We start from the raw sequence: 18,117 nt of genomic DNA, 5'->3' as shown, positions 1-18,117 counted from the left end.
CACTTAAAAACACATCGGCAGGAATACCATTCATACCTGGCGCTCTTCCCCCTGTCACACAGTCTAATGCAATACTGACATCTTTTATGGTAAATACTTGGCAGCTGTAGAAGACCGTGGGTGGTAGGGTATAGCTATCTGCAGCTAGGTTATAGGCATACTGGGGCTTGAAGAAGTCTATCCACAGGTTTCTTGCAACATTATTTTGTGGGGATTCTGCTGCCCCTCCTCTGTCCCACTTAACAATTGCCCAAAATTGCTTTTAATCTTTAGCGGCACAAGCAGATTTCAGGTCAAGCCAATGGTCCTCGTCCCACTGTTTCTTAGCTTTTTTGGGGGCTTTTCTATATATGTCCCTAGCCTCCCTAACTCCTATAATGTTCCTAAACCTGAGTGCCGTACTGAGATTCTGACGGGCTATTCTACAAGATTGGTCATACCACCCTAGCTTAGGTAACTTTCTCGTACCCATATTTTGTTTGATTGTTTTCAGAAAGAACCCTTGGAGCCTATTAAACAATTTAATGTGAGCCTCTGCCATAATTCCGGAGAAATTTGGTTTATTGCTGTGTAATTTTACATTATTTACTTCCTCGGCCACTACTCTCTTAAGATCCTCAATTTTCTCTGGATCTTCTACCAATCTACCCCATTTTACATGGCGCTGATTGTTTGAGGAAACTATATCTAGGGTCACCTTGTCACCCCTTTGACTTGATTCTCTCCGTCCTAGATTAATTTGGAAATCCATGCAGAGAGGATTGTGGTCACTTTCAATTCTACTTTTTACAATCATATCTTGCAGCCTATGCCAATCCCTGATATCCACCAGGAAGTAGTCTATTCGGCTGGTTGACCTTCCATTGTCAAATGTATTACCCCCTTGACGATCTGATGGAGTGCGCCCATTTGCTGCTCTAAGACCCCTTGCTAAGCATAGACTCTTAGTTTGGATAGCCACCGCGGACCATCTCTTAACCACGGCCAATTCAAGTTGGGGAACTCCCCATTTACTATCCTCCTCTGCGGCCAGAATCTGGTCCTCTTGTCCTAGAGGTTCAAAAGTGGCGTTAATGTCACCCCCTACTATAATAGATAGCTGGGTTGGCAGCAATTCAAGCTCTTGGTCAAGTACAGATATTACTTTCGATGTGTTCCCACCCCCTACCCCCCTGGCGTAAATATTGAAAATTTCCATCCCTTGGCCATTAGCCCACATGATGTTAACTGGTAATATATCACTTGATGGGAGGTTCCTTTGCTGGATTTTACAATCTAATGATTGACGTACCCAAATTATCAAACCTCCAATGGGCGCCCTTTAGAATTTTTTATAGCCGGGATGTAGAAGTTAAGAAACCCTAGCCGGTAGACTGGACTCAGTGACCATGTTTCCTGGAACAAGATAATATCATGTTGGTCAATGAAGTCACACCATTCTGGGGAAGTTAGTTTATTAGCTATTCCGGCGAGATTCCAAGAAAGGAAAGTCAGCCTAGTTTTTTCTATAATTAGACCTGCATGGTCGAGAGGTGTCAGCTTGTCTTGTCTCGGAGACACCAAAACATCCTCGAGGTCTAAATTAACAGGAGGGTGGTCTAATGAATCAGAACAAGAGACTATACACCCTTGACCAGTATTACTCTCCAAGTTTCTCATAGTCAACTGTACAGGGACTTCCCTATGTGGCCCTATTTCGTTTAAAGTGAGTAGTCTCCTCCTTCTTACTAGGGGCGCAATAGGCACACTGCCCTTATCAACGGTAGTACAGAGGCTGTCACGCGCTATCAAATCATTACATCCGGTGATTTCACCCCAACCAAGTCAATCACATTCATTAAGATTGGATAGTGCTGAAAACCTATTTTCAAGGCTCAGGCCCCATTCACTATTTAGGCCACCCCTTCCCCTTCCCTTTGTCACCAAATTCCATTTTGTCCTCAATATACTTGGATTCAGATCAATTCCTCTTCTAGGATAGAAGAATTCAAGAGTAAGTGGGACTATGTCTGCAGTTCTACGTTGGGGGGGGAACAAATTTGGCAGGATGTTAGGGAGTGCATCAGGCCCTGAGAAATTTAACACTACACAGTCACCCCCAAAATTTTTTGGGCTATTCCCTACCCAATCAACTCTTCTTGCCATGACTGAATCCCCCGCTAACTGCTGCTTACCCCACGGGGATATTACCATATTGTTAGATAGCCAATGTGATGCTTTACTTAGCAAAGAGGGTGTGGATTCCACCTGGCCAGGTTTTAAAGGTGGTACATTGGCCAAGACCAAAACAAGGGGAGAGGCCTCTACGATGAGCTCTACTGGACCTTTCTCTGGACCTTTCTCTGGATACGAAACATTTTGTCCCGTAACCTTGCTGAGAGACCTTCTTCAGATGGTACATGGTCCCCTACCTCTTGATGATGAATAGGGAGAGGATTTGGTGCTGTTGTCTCTCCACCCCCCACCGTAGGCCCCATGGGTGCTCTTTTTGGCTCAACTCTACATGCCACTTGATTTGGTATATTCCCCACCTCCTCAATGGTCTTTTTTAAAAGCCCCCCTAGTCGGTGGACCTCTTCTGTTAATTGATCAATTTTTGCTACCAATGGTTTGATAATGCCATTTATCTTTAAATCAAACATGCTCGCTAATTTCTTAAGCTGATCATCTCCCAGGAATGTACTCCCCTCGTTCTCCCCCCTTTCTTCATCCATATCGCATTTCTTTTTTGGCGGTGAGGCTAGTCTTTTTCTACTCGAACGTAGCCCACCTCGTTTGGGAAGACCCTTGTTGCACCCTCTGGTGGTTCTAGGTGCAAGCACGGGCACTGGGGGCGGGGAATTTTCCTCTGCTGTATCTGATTTGTCCTCATCTACGTTTTTGGACACAACAATTGCTAATACATTCTGTGTGAGAATCTCATTATTGGTCTGGTCAAACACAAAAGCGTCATTACTAGTGTCCGGATCCAATAAATCTACTCCAGTAGGATCAGGCAGGGTTAATGGGTGAGGGGCTCAGGCCCAATGAGGACCTTCTCTCGCTATTAATTTTTGCGACAACCTGAACTAGATAGTTATCCATGGTGTTATTAGGTACAGTGGGAGTCTTTTGCTTAGACATAATGGCCTATTCTAATGTGTATGATTGTTTGCAACTTAGTAATATAGTGTTCAAGAATAGATGGCAGTCCCAAGGTGAGCATAAAGTTCAAATCCTCCACAATAATGTAACAGATTTCGAAAGTTTAACAACATGCGAAGTAGTACAACTCACGATGTTTTCGGGCAGGGGATTTGGCCCAGTCCAGTCGCGTCCTGTCTCGGACTGTCTAAGACTGTCCGCCCTTTGTCCGGGCTTCGTCCGGGCGCTCCCGCGCGCGACTCGCGGGGCGAGAGGCGTTCCTGTCCTTTATCGCGCCTCCGGGCGCTCTGGTGACGCCACTCTCGCGCCACAGCCGCCGGGGCACCTGGGAAATGAAGTCCCAGTGTCGGCGATGGTGCTGGCGGGGCGCGAGAGCAGAGAGCGATGAGCCGTTCCCCTCACGGCAGGTGGTGATGGCAAGAATGCAGAGTTGTTGGCCGTTCCCCTCACGGCAGTCAGGCAAGTCTCTTTTTTCCAAAAACGAACGCTCCCAGTGAGCGCTCGGCGCTCCTGTCCTTTATCGCGCCTCCGGGCGCTCTGGTGACGTCGCTCTCGCGCCACATCCGCCGGGGCACCTGGGAAATGAAGTCCCAGTGTCGGCGAGGGTGCTGGCGGGGCGCGAGAGCAGAGAGCGACGAGCCGTTCCCCTCACGGCAGGCGGTGATGGCAAGAATGCAGAGTTGTTGGCCGTTCCCCTCACGGCAGTCAGGCAAGTCTCTTTTTTCCAAAAACGAACGCTTATCCATTCTCCTGTCTATTCTTCCAGTCCATTTCTAGTCTTTCATTTTTTCATCAAGCTTGACAATCGTCTTCTAGACTTCCATTTTTATGTCCACTCTGCCAATCCTCTTCCAGTCTTCCATTCTTCCTTCCATTTGGCAAATCGTCTTGTTATCTTCCAATCTTCTGTCCATTCTACCAATAGCCTTCTAGTCCTCCACTCTTCCTTCCTTTTGGCTAATCTTCTTTTAATTTTCCATTACACCAATCCTGGTCTAGTCTTCCAAACTTCTGTCCATTCTACCAATAGTCTTCTAGTCTTCCAGTCTTCCTTCCAATTGGCTAATCTTTTAATCTTCCATTCTTCTGTCCATTTGGCTGATCCTCTTCTAAACTTCTATTCTTTGATGCATTCTACCAATCCTCTTCCAGTCTTCCATTTGGCTAATCTTGTTATCTTCCATTCTTCTATCCATTCTGCCAATCCTAGTCTAGTCTTCCAATCTTCTGTCCTGTCCATTCAACCAATAGTCTTCTAGTCCTCCTTTCTCCCTTCCATTTGGCTAATCCTCTTTTAATGTTTCGCTCAATCTTCCATTACACCAATCCGGTTGTAGTCTTCAATTCTTCTGTCCAATCTGCCAATCCTCTTTTAGTCTTCCGCTCTCCCTTCCATTCGGCTAATTCTCTTCTCGTTCTACATTCGTCCATCCGTCCATGGTGTTCTAGTCTTCCATTCGTCTGTCCTTTCTGCCAATGCTTTTCTACTCTTCTATTTTTTCCATCTGAAGTACCAGTAACCTGGCCTACTGGGCTTCTAGTATCTCATTTATCATTAACAATAGGATTATGCTTTATTCCCTTTTGATATTAACCATGCAAAATGTTAGACTAAACATACAACTATAACCAAATTATTTCAAAGCATTCTTTTAACTTATATCGAATTCAGATTAAAATGCACACCAATCACTATAAAATATTAAGAACACGTATGATATGAATGTACAATCTGATTAATAACTGTAAACATTCTGCATTGCTGTGAACCTAACACTGCAGTGCATCCTGGGCATTATTTACCCCCTTTCATAGAAACCTGGGGGCATATTACCAACCAATAGAGATAATTTTTGTCTCTAACTTGTTTAGAGACAAAAATTATCGCCGCACATCGGCGATTTTTATCGCAGATAAACCTTGCTATTAGCAAGGTTTATCGCAAATGCGATAAAAAACGGCCGCAATGCATGAATATCGCTGAAAAGTCAGCGATATTCATGCATTATCGAGCAAATGCTCTTAGCCATGTTATCCACCTCCCATTGGTTAACATGGCTAAGAACTGCTCAGGGCAGGTGTTAGCTTTTGGAGATATTCGCGCTTAGCGCGAATATCTCCAAAAGTTGGTAATAGGAGATAGCGATGTTAGCGACTGTTTCCAGTCGCTAACATCTTGGCACGCCCACTTTGCATGTCATTAGTGATAAATATCACTGACATGCAAAGCGGGGCCCAAGATGGTCGCTATCTCCTATTAGCTGTCGCTAACTGGTGTTAGCGACAGCTTGGTAATAGGGAGATAATTTTATCTCCGCTTTCTTGGCTTTTAAAGCCAAAAAAGCGGAGATAAACCTCCTTGATAATATGCCCCCTGTTTTGCTCAAATAACGAGCAACACTCTCAAGTCAGGACAAAGAAAACATACATTGTTAATGTCATGCTAAACATACCAGACATAAGTAGTTAACGTCGTGCTAGACACACTGAACAAACATGGTTAAGATGTGGTAAGTTACGATTACCAATAAGAGCTGTCGTGCCCCCCCCCCCTCATTCACAGGCGTCGCCACTGGGTTACATTGGTGTGAGTGAGGAGACGCTTTTCGAGCACCTTTGTCATGCCAGTTGTTGTAGGGTGTCTTTGTTCCCGGAAACCAGGTATTCCAGATGTTTTTGTGAGGCCCGGATCTGAAAACTGAAGCGGGGTGAGAAGATGCTTCTTCAAATATTTTTTTAAAAAAAAATGCCCTTCACAAACAGAAAAGAACAGGACTATCATCTGGCCCCATGCAGCGGTATCAGTCATGTTTCACCTCATCTTTAAGAAACAGTCAGTCTTCATTTTAAATTTGCAAATAAATGTTGCATCATGAGCACTGAGCCCTGAAATGGATGAGAACCGTGAGAATACCAGTGCATAATTTGTGCCGGTGTTTGATGGTGCTTGGCACTGGCACTCATTTGTAAACACCTGAGAATCCCACCACATGGTGGCGCTGTGTTTGTATATTTAAGCAAAAATGATTTTGTTTTAATAAATGATAAAACCCGGGTTTACACCTGCATTTTAAAGTGACATATGAGGGGTTGCCAGCTGCAGCGGACTTGTGTGAAATACCTTGGGACCCGGTACTTAATTTTCCACAAATTAAGCACTGGTCCCTCGGTCTCCTTTCTGAGTGGGCCTGCCCTAGAGTTGTTTTAAAGTGCAGCGGGAGAAGAGTAGGAGGTAGACGGGGACACGGGAGGGGGTCACTGGACAGGTAAGGATGGAGAGGGGGCAAGCAGAAGACATCATTGACCGCTCAACAAGCTGAAGTCACTGCCGGGAGATCCTGGCCAAGCAGGCACGTGCCCCGGGCTCATCTTGTCATACGTGTGTGTGTGTGTGTGGGGGGGGGAGGGGGGTGCTCAGAGTGCGCACAGAAGCCCCTGCCCCCAGGGCCGCTCCGCCTGCAGCGGGAACTCCCTCTCTGCGGCCATACCTGGAAACGCTTCAGGGTGACAGTGGGACGAGGCTCCTGGGATGACAGGCCGGGGCCCCCGCGCTCTCTCTTCGCTGCCATGTTGCGGTGTGTGGGTGGCGGCTGCCGCTCACCCACGGCCTTTATCTGTGATCCTTTAGAAGTCCGTTTGATTGGATCCGACCTGATTCGGGTTAGCAAACCGTAAACATCTGGGCACCGCGTCCAGCACTGGCGAGTTGAAGAGTCCGATATGTTTATGCAATGCACGCAAGCCACAACATCTGGCTCTGAGCGAGCCACTTATGCAAAACATCTGGATCTAAATATATCCGCAGCGGGTCATCATGAAGTCAACTGGCTCCGAGGGCTCCTGAGCACAGCGTCCCCTGTGCAGCCTAGTCTCACATATCCCAGTCACAAGACCTGTTTCGGTCGCAGGCGCCTTAGCCTCACAGGTGGGACTTCTTCGGGGCACTCTGGAAGCTATGAGAATACACCTGACCTTGCAGACCAAAAACCCATTCAAAAAGTGTGTATTCTTCTCATATGGGGGTGATAGACAGACTTGTGGATTACATCTCACCCCTCCTCAGCAGGAAAAGACAGGCCAGGGCAGGTGGACTCTGTCAGTCTGGAAAACCATGTTGACAAAAAAGATTGAACATACACGCTCAGCGCCTAGAAGAGGCCTGCCTCTCTCCTGGACTGTTTGCCTTTCTGTTGGCACTGTCTTCGTGATTGGCCATGGGATACAAGTGTTCCTTCTACAGTAGGCCTGTGATGGTGCGCTGAACTGCCAGCTCAATTTATCATATTCACCTGGGCCCTTAAACATTCATATGTTGAACTAGTAATCCTGCTTCTACTTACAGCCTATTGGTTCCTTAATTCCTTTTATGACCTATACCTGTAAACCATGACTTACCAGTCCTTTTCACCTATGTTATAAGTCCTGGGGATCAAAAAGGGAGTTAACATAATAGGTAGCATTTAATAATTTACCTTTCCTGTAATAACCACAGACTCTGGAGAAGTTTAAACACTTTATATATGCAAGTTTTGTTGAGTCAGTGGCCACAATACAGTGACTAGAAATTTTACAAGTAAGAATATAAGTAATAAGACATAAAGTTTGCAAGCAATCACAGTAACACCTTCGGACATTGGTACCTGGGAAGGGTGAAAAAGGGAAATAGCACAAGGACATACCACATGGATTATATTTACCAAGAATGGTGTGAGGACCCACCCTGGCCATGGGCCGGGGCAAAGATAGGGCTCCCGACTAATCAGGTGCCAACAGGACAGGACAGGTGTAGAACAGGACAGGTAACCTCCACTAGTGCAACGCCAGCATCACACCCCTCTCTACGGAAGATATGTACCCCGACTGGGTAATCGATAATTCTCCCTCAGCAACACCCCGATTCTTCGGACAGAAGCCACGGGCTGGGGCAAAGATAGGGCTCCCGACTAATCAGGTGCCAACAGGACAGGTGTAGAACGGGACAGGTAACTTCCACTAGTGCAACGGCAGCGTCACACCCCTCTCTTGCGGAAGATAGGTACCCCAACTGGGTAATTGATAATTCTCCCTCAGCAACACCCCGATTCTTCAGACAGAATGCTCCGCCAGCACCTCTGCTCTCGATCTCCTACAGCCTTCGTTGGGTCAGGGACAGGTCAGATTATCGGACAAGTCAGACAATTTCTCTAACTAAGCCTACCTTAGTTATACCATTTTTAGGGCAATGCACCACCCCTAAATGTTGCAAATCTATGTGTTCCCCTTCAGTGATTGTTTGACGTGAACAGAGGTCCTGAGCTTAATTAGAGATATGAGCAATTTTTAGATATAGAACACAATAGGGACTATATATTTGACCTGTCCAGCCGGACCAGGATTTTTATTTTGTTACAATCAAAGACAATGAATGAAATACAAAAAGTGATTACTTGTGGTAGGGCACAATCCTGTACCCAAGCAGTAAGAGAGACAGAAAATAGAAACAAGAATTGGAGCAGAAAAATTCACAGGCAAGGAAAAGAGCAAACTGGACACTTTTAAATCAGTGTAAGCAGTGTTCTCCAGAGTGGAGCATGCAAATTGATACACTATGGTTACATGTATGCCCACTTAAAGAAGTCGACGTTTCGATCCTATTGCTCAATTAAATAAGGATCATCATCAGGACTGTAAAAACAATTGAGTTGCCTGAGGAAATTATTACGCCTGTTTGTGGGAGGAACAGGGAGGAAAAAGAGAAATAAAGTTTTTCAATAAAGTTTCTAGAAATCAAAAACTGAGAAGTCAGCATTTAGAAGAGCATGCACACAATTACAGTCCTCGGAACCGCAGTGAACTCTTCATGTGCACATGTGAGTTAAAAACGCGAGAAGTTTTCCAGATATCAAAACCTGAGAAGTCAGCATTTAGAAAATTATGCACACATTTACAGTCCTCGGAATCGCAGTGAACTCTTCAAGTGTACAGGTGAGTTAAAGGCGCGAGAAGTGTTTTGTAGTGCGGTCCGTGGGGCGTCAGCCGCGTGAGTGTGTTGCTGGACTGGCCCCGAATTGTTATGTCCTTAGTGCCATTTGCGCGTATATGGCATCCGTGCATACATAGCTATGAACGGTATCAAAAGTGAAGGACCTGGATGTGAGGGCGTGCGACCTAGGGGCAAATAGAATACAACAGGTATTGTGAGGCTTACCTCGAGTGGGACTGCTAACCGTACTAAGATTAGTACCAGGACCATGTGAGGTCGCTGGGGCTGAAGTTTAAGGCTTACGCTGTAAATGGAAAATCGAAGTCAGATCACTTAATAGCGATGTCGGGAATTGCATGCATTAAATCACGGCGGCGCCAGTGAAGTAGAACCTACCAGGGAGATTGCCCAGTAAGCCATGAGTTGAGGAACACCGGTCGCTTGTTAGCGAGATCCTTCAGAGCAGTTGGCGGTCTTCGTAAGATGGAAGATAGGCTATTGAAAGGGAGGGGTGGAGGTTAGAGGGAGTGAAATGGGAGGAAGGAAAATTCAGTGGGGCCACATTCAGACATGGTATAACTTACTGATGTGTTTGAACAATGTCAGGAAACACGGCAGTGAGGAGGCGGGATGGCGACGATGCGGTCTTGCCAGCCGGTGAACCTAGTGAGAGGGGCGCGGCTCTGTGGATAAGCCCCCGGAAAGGTAGTCATGTGACCACGAACATCGGTCTCGTGTCTCTGGGAGTGGGTGGAGCATGAGCATGTAACTGTGGGGGCCATCTTGGAGTGGTGAATGGTGAAGGTGACTGGATCTTAACAACAGCAATTGTGCATTAAAATACGGCGCAGGTGACGTGCAACTATTAGTGACCTTCAATAAACAACTTAAGGTTCACATAGTGGGCCTATCATACATTCACATATTTGGAGAAATTATGGTAGTGATATGTAATTAATTTCTGATGTCTTCCCAGAGGGTGAAGCCTGAGCAAATTCATAATCCGAAATGTTCATTCAGGTGCAGTCAAGTTCAACTGAGGGTTGCAGATTAGAGCAAGGTGGTCCAGTCCTCACTCCTGTTCAGGCCGGTCCGTATGGTATCAAATTGGATTATGCTTTTTAATTCCTCCCTATTCAGGATTTGAGCCAGGTTGCCACCCCTTTGTGGCAATTTGACAACTTTTAAAATTGTCCAACGGATGTCATCCTCGGTGTGATTCTTTTCAGTGAAATGTTCGACCAATGGAGCATTGGGAGTCCTGCACCTAATGCAGCTCCTATGTTGGCAGATTCTAGTTGTTGCTTTCTGAGTCGTCTGACCTACATACATTTTGGGACAAGGGCACAATACTGTGTAGATAACATTGTTGGTATTACAATTGGAAAAAGATTTCAATTCAACAGTGACATCATTGTGACTGAAATTGCATGTCTCAATTGCATAACCGCATACATTACACCCCCGCACTTTTTATGACCCAATAGTGGTGGCAGATTCCAATTGGACTCAATGGTAGATCTAGGTGTGGGAGTCGGAAGGGCCGCTCTCACCAAGTGGTCCTTAAGATTTTTACTCTTACGGAAATCAAAAAGGGGTCTTTCTAGATTAATGGAGCCAGCATTAATTATGGGCCAATGTTTGAGGATAGATTTCCTGATTTTGTGTGACACTGGTGAGAAAGTAGTGACACAGGCTAACCTCTCTGTTTTGTCACGTACTTTGGGTGTCAGCAAAGCATCTCTAGGGCAGTACCACACTCTATTGGATGCCGTTTTTACTAGCCTCCTGGGGTAGCCACGGTTTTTGAGTTTGTCAGATAGAATTTTAGCCTCCCTGAAGTAATCTGTTTTGCAAGAACAGTTCCGCATTATCCGCAAGAATTCAGAATAAGGCAAAGAATCTTTTAGCGCCCTAGGATGATTGTTGTCATAGCTCAGGAGCGTATTACGCTCTGTGGGCTTTCTGAAGAGGCGTGTAAGGAGTTCGCCTTCATTATGGTAAACTGTGAGGTCCAGGAACGCTATTTCTGCTTTGTCATGAGCAAGTGTGAATTTCAGATCTGCGCAGTTATTATTAAGCCAGTGTAAGAACTGGTTTAATGCGTTGGTGTAACGGTTCCATATTAGGAAAATATCGTCAATATATCGACGCCACAGACCAATCCCTGAATAGAAGGGATTACCTTCTGACAGAATAACACTAGTCTCGAGTTCATCCATGAAAAGAATGGCTAGGTTGGGGGCAAAAATAGCGCCCATGGAGGTCCCCTTGATCTGTTGATAATAGACATTATCAAAGATGAAGAAGTTCCTAGTTAGGCATAGCTCGAGTAATTGTAGAATGAAGAGAGTAGGTATTTTGTGTGGGCGTGGCCAAGAGTCTAGTCTTTTTTGGATGACTAGTAGAGCCGCTGTCTAGGGGATGTTGGTATACAACGACTCTACATCCATCGTGCATAGTGTATTAATCGATGGATCATAGGGACAATGCTCAACTAGGTTTATCATAGACATAGTGTCTCTTACATAACATAAGGTGCCTGGCACAAACTCTTTGATGAAGAAATCCACAAACGCGCTGTAGGAAGGGGGAGTCTCTAGTTGGCGCAGTGCAGCACTGGCGACAAGCAGGGACTCTCCTTTCTCCGTCAGGGCTGAGGGTTACCTTCAAGACAACCTCTGCTTACCCTCTAGGTAGTGTGGCTTAAGCAGTCTTAGGCTAATCTCTGGGGCATGTAGGGTTAAACATTTGCAATATTACACCATCACAACCAACCCACCACACAATGACACCAAACTGTATTTGTAAAAATATAGGTTCTTTATATAAATTTCAAGCAGGCTTGTAAATACAGTCTTGGTTCACTTTAAAACGGTTCCAGTGTACTTTAGATTCAGTTGCCACAGTTCTTTCTTAGCAATAAGCAATCTTTGTTTAGTGTTTCTTACAAACAGTTCTTATTCAGCTTATTTCCCCAAAAACGGGGATTCCAGGCTCCTCACGATACTTTTCTCCTTCCTGATTATCAACTAGGATTCCCCCAGCTGTCCGCGGCCTCTCCGTGCCCCTTTGTGACCTCGTGATAGCAAAAACGGGCCCGGTCTGCCTCCTCTCATGCTTCTGGCGGGGAGCGGCGGCCGGGGAATCAGCGCCTGCCTTTCCGGGCGGCTGCGCGGCTGACAGGGGGAGAGAGCGGGGGCCCGGGGAGCGCTCCACACGCAGCTCCGAGGGCAGGGAGAGAAACAGTACCTTTGCTGGGGAGTTGGCTGGGCGCAGGTCAGCGCTGTAGTCCGCGTCGCGTTGTCTTCCGTCCGGGGTCAGGAGCGAGCGGCGGCTCGGCTCCGGCTCGGGGGTTGGCGGTGCGGCGCGGGCCGGGCTGCACTGGGCAAGCGCCTCGGGATTTCCTGGCGGGAGGGCACACACAGAGGGCGGTGATCCTCGGCGCAGGCCTCTTTAGATCCAGGCGACGATCAGGCGCCCCACGCAACAGCTGTGTCAGCGGCGGCGCGTTCAGGGGCACAAGACTCGAAGGGGTGCAAGCAGGCGCCACCTTCTCTTCACGATGCGAGCTGCAACTCGGGGCCAGTCACGGTGTTTGGATCAGCTGGGCTGGTCGTCACGTTGCTTCTGGGCCAGGCAGGCGGCAGTTACTTTGTTTAGAGCGTGGGCAGCTCCCAGAGTGGTGCTAGAAAGCACGATGGTCAGGGCGCGCTCTGCTTTTCCTGGAGAGGCTCGCAAAAAGGAAAACAGCGTCTTGCAGTGGTTCCGCTGTCAGGAGGTAGCGCCCACTGTTCCTGGGGCGCTGGTCAGGGGGCAAGTTCACAGGCAAGCCGTTGGAGATCTTTCAGCAGAGTTTGGCACAAAGTTCAAAATAAAAGCAAAAGTCTCTTGTAGTCTTTTCTCTTCCTCTCCTTTGGCAGCAAGGCACCAGACACAGGCCAGAGTCAGCACTCCTCCTTGTAGTCCTTCCAGGTCCTTCTCTTCGGGCAGAGTTTCTTCTGTAGCACAAACAGGATCTAATTTACAAGGAGCAGGGCTCCTTCTTTTATACCCAGTTTCTTTTGTTCTAGCAAGCCAGGGGGGCCTCTGCATAACTGCTCCAGTCTCCGAGCACTTGTTGTGGGTACTTGGGGCTTCTGCATGCAGTGTGAGGGCAGGCACATCAGCCGCTCCCCAAGGGGGCGGAGCCGGCATTGTGAGGACAGGAGTAGCCTGAGCACTTTGTTGACAAGCTTCGGTCCTTCCTGGGCCAGGTGCAGGCTGAGTCATCAGTCGCTCCCCAGGAGGGCGGAGCCAGCATTGTGGAGGCAGAGCACAGCCTGATGCATCATTCAGGGGAAACTCCCACCGCCCACTAAGGTGTCATCTGGCTATTCACTACCTGTCAACTCCCAGCCCTGTCACTCACACACACCAGACAGTCAGATCCACATCCAAGCAGAGGCGGGCTGAAATGGTTAGGCCAGCAAATGCTAACTTTCTAAAAGTAGCATTTGCAAACACAGGATATTAAAATAAACTTTACTAAAAGAAGTATTTTATTATTCTGAGTTCAGGCATACTAAACATTAATTTCTACCATGTTCCCTGAGCCTGCTGGGATTATAGAGTGTAATAATTCCAGCAGCCCATCTGGCCTAGAAGGGAACAGGTAGCCTTACAATAGTGAAAAACGAATTTGTCAGTAATTCACTATTAGAACATGCCACACACATCAGGGCATGTTCTACCTTATACTTACAATGCACCCTGCCCTCAGGCCTACCATAGGGGTGACTAATATGAACTTTAAGGGAAGGTTTAGGGGCTGGCAAGTGTGTGCACTTGCCCAGCCAGCATGACAGTACCAGACTGCACGCAGGTTCTGCAATGGCAGACCCTAGGCACATTTTAAGGCTGCTTCTGTGGGTGGCGCAACCAGCGCTGCAGGCCCACTAGCAGTATTGGCATTTACCAGCCCTGGCACTCCTGGTGCTCTTTACTAGGGACTAACAGTAAATCCAATGAACCAATCATGGACATCAATCACATGTACACTTTACAGTAGGGAGCACTTGCACTGCGGCACGGGTTGGCCGTGGCGCAGTGCCCTGAGTAGCAGACACCAGCAAAACATTTGAGGCACAACAGCAAAAAGTGGAAGGGAAACTCACGCCAAGGTGCCAGGTCTAACACGCGCCCAGTGGTTCAAGGACTGAGCCACAGGCAGAGACAATTGGTCTGCCAGGGGGATTGTCGATGTTTTTATGCACTTTAGGGAGAGTGTATATAACCGGTAGACGTGGGGTTTTTACATTGAGGAAATTAAACTCCTTCTTGCTCATATACCCTTCGGCGCAAGCATCAGACGTGAGTCTGAGTATGGTCTCCTGAATGTCTTTGGTGGGGTTCCCTGGTAGCCTTTGATAATGGTCTAAGTTTGCAAGTTGGCGCAGGATTTCTTCTTTGTAGGAAGCAATGTCCTGAAGGACAATCCCACCTCCCTTGTCTGCCCTTTTTATTATTAGGGAAGGCTCATTTTTAAGGGTACTTATGGCATCCTTCTCTTGGCGGGAGATATTGTAGGGAATGAAAAGTTTTTTCTTTTCCAAGCTCTGGAGGTCCTTTTGTACTAACTTTCCAAATGTGACAATTTCAGAAGGGATCATGCCCGCAGATGGCAAAAAGGTCGAGGGTGGACGGAAAGGTGTGCTCGAGTTGATGGTAGGAGACGGGTGTAATTGGAAAAAAGCTTTGAGGCGGATTAGCCTGAAGAATCTCAATAACTCAGTCTGGAGTTCCATGAAGTTGGGTCGAATTGTAGGAACAAAGGATAAACATTTTTTGAGGAGTTCCAATTTGGGGTTCAGTAAATTATGCTTAGAGAGATTGAAAATGGGAATCATTTCTAATGTGGGCTCTGGGGAGACAGCGTCTGCAATTTCTTGGATCTCATTGGGGACTACCATTGGTAAAAGTTGTTCCGTGTTTTGCGCTCCCCTGGAGGGTTGACCCATCTTTGTGGTTTCTTTACCCTGCCTCTCTGTGGGGTGTTTTATAGGCCTCTGCCTAAAAAATGGGACTGGGCTCCTCCACCACGTCTCGAGTTACTGCCACCTTCGTCTGGATCTGAGTTATCGGAGGACTCTGCTGATGTGTCAGAGAAACCTACTAGGTTCTGGTGCCTGTTATAGCGGCCCCAAGGTCTACTGTTTTGGGGATTAGAATATACCCTATTAGTGTAGAAATCTTTCTTGAGATAAGGGTAGGTGTTCTCAATCTTGTATCCTTTGATATCTTTCTTGATTTTATTCGCTTTTTTATTTTGCGCCCATGGAGGTCCCCTTGATCTGTTGATAATAGACATTATCAAAGATGAAGAAGTTCCTAGTTAGGCATAGCCATTTGCGGTCCGTGGGGCGCGCAAATGGCACGGCAGTGGGCAGAGAGGCCATAGCATTCAAAATGGCTGCTGCTTACGCACACATATGAGCCTGAAAGGGACAAGATGGCGCCGATAATGTTTAAGTCGCAGTCTAGATTTTAACAGTCCTCCCTTTTCAACATATCTAGCCAGCTTGTCAGTCTATGTCTATCCCCATCATGTTACGGATCTCTACATCATACAATGCTTTCATGCGTTCAGTTTCAAAGTCCAGAGTCTTAGGGCAGATGCAGTTGGCACAAAGTGAGCACAGGGGTGGCAAGCATTGAATACCCAGGCAGAATCCACATATTACAATAATCGGTATCAAGATGATCATGAACAACCTCCACCCCCAGTCTTTTACAGTATTCCAAAACCAACTCCCAAGCGACCATTCTTCTTGTTCCTGATGAACTTCTGAGGAGAGTCTATGGAGATGTTCAATGGCCTTGTAGACTGAGGGTGAATTGTCTGGTATGAAGGTGCAGCAGCTGGACCCGATGATACGGCATGCTCCTCCACGATCCGCTAGAACCACATCCAGAACAAGGTGGATCTGAAGAGCCACCAGGCGGACCGCCTGAAGCTCAGCTGTATTGTTTGTGAGGATGCCAGCTGTAATGTTCATTGTCGTTTCGACTGCCTGGGTCAAATGTCGGATGGCGCGGCTGTTTGCCATCGGGCCCCAGAGTGGAACAAGTCCCTTTATTGCATCCAGGAATTGTGCTCCGGTGGAGTCAGCTTGTTCAATGTCTCTCGCTCGTTTTTGTCGGTGATGGTTTACTGGAGCCACATAGGTGGGAGGAAGGACGAAGGCAATGTAGCAGGTACCTCTCCAACCCTTTGGGAGCCAAGTGTAGGCTTTTGTACCACAGACAAAGTACATGTTCAGAGAGGTGACGAAAGAGGGTGGATCAGTTGAGTCCAAAGTTCTAGTGATGCGGCAAGTGCTGTGGCCCACCAACTGCGTCCCGAGACCTTCGATGCATACAAGGCCCGAGATGTTGACGACAGATAGGGCTACAGTCAGGGTGGCAGCTGCTCGTTTTTGGAGGTAAGAGAAGGTGGGTCTGGCTGGGTTGTTGAACACCTGCATTTCAATCCGTTCTTCAGCCGGAATGTCCATGTGAACGGAGGTATTGGTTGTCAGCGGGCAGAAGGGAGCAGCAGTTCTTTCCGTTTGTTCAGCCAGACTCCATGATAGAAGTGCAACATGGTTTTCCCAGAGGTGGCATTATCTCTGTAACTCTCTTGCAAGAGGATCAGCCAAGCAAGGCAGGAACCATGGACTGAGAAAGGTGAAGGGATGAAGGGGATGGAATGTCCAGTGGCATGTGGCAACAGCCCACAGATCCAGCAATTTGTGGCATTGGCGGGAAGGTTGTGTTGATGTAGCAACTGCACGAAAGAGTTGTTCCAAAACTCCCTACGTCTCTCTCGGAGTTGGGGTGAAAGATAGATCAGATGGTGTTCTTTCATGGTGGTAGGCTGTGCAGTGGTTAGAAATACCTCACGAGCTGGTGCACTTTCTTCCACGATCCAGAGGGTGGTCACGAGGAGGAGGCAAAAGAGAAGGGTGATAAAGAGTGCAATAGTCTTTGAGCTGTGTAACCTGTCAGTCTTTGGGTTTCTGTAGTGGGTCTTCGGATATCCGGTTGCTTCCATCATCTTTGTGTCGGGTGCTTCCATCATTTTCAAGGGGCTCGGTAGCGGGCAGAACCACAAACTTTGTTTGGCTTCTCTCCTGGCAGCCTTAGTAGTGTTAGGCCACCGCTCTGAGAATTGTAACTTAGTTAGTGGTCTGCTTAGCCGAAGCTCCCTCCTTTCGTCGCAGGTTATACCCTTCTCTGGATGGCACAGTGGGATCGGGAAATTCTGCCAATTCAAGTGTCCCTGTATCAGGGTAACAGCTCAGGGATGGTCGGTCTTTGTTCAGGAGCTCTTCTTGGGTAGCCACGTCTTCGGTCGTCGTCAGTGTTGAGGAGATTTTCTTGCAGTGGTGTGCGTGCAGCCAATTACGTTTCCCTTCCACTCGAAGAGCTGTTCGGGTGGTGATCAAGACTTGCCAGGGGCCCGTCCACCGAGGTTCCAGACTTTGCTCGCTGGAAATTCCGGATCAATACGAAATCACCGGGTTGGATGTCGTGTCCGAGGCCCCTGGAAGTGTCGGGGATGGCCTGCAGCACCTGTTGATGGATAATAGACAGAGTTTTGGTCAAATTGTACAGATAGTAAGACATGAGGATGTCTGGGACGTCATGAATGGGTGTCGGTTTCGGTGCAGATGCTCATAGGCCTGCCAAAAACGACCTCGTAAGGGGTCAAGTGGTGTTTGGTGGGGGCGGAACGCATTGACAGCAATGCCAATGGGAGAGCATCTGGCCATTTCAGTCCTGTGGTGGCCACTATCTTTGCTAGTTTGAGCTTCAGTGTGGCATTATGTCGCTCAACCAGCCCAGCAGATTGGGGGTGGAAGACTGCGTGGAACTTTTGTTTTACACCCAACCCCTTCAAGATGAGTTGGATGACCTCGGCTACGAAGTGGGGGCCATTGTCGCTCCACAAAATTCGACAAAGGCCGTAGCGAGGGAAGAATTCTTTC

Source organism: Lissotriton helveticus, chromosome 3_1 (assembly GCF_964261635.1).
Source record: "Lissotriton helveticus chromosome 3_1, aLisHel1.1, whole genome shotgun sequence".
Classification (NCBI taxonomy): Eukaryota; Metazoa; Chordata; class Amphibia; order Caudata; family Salamandridae; genus Lissotriton; species Lissotriton helveticus.
This window is presented reverse-complemented; position numbering follows the sequence as displayed.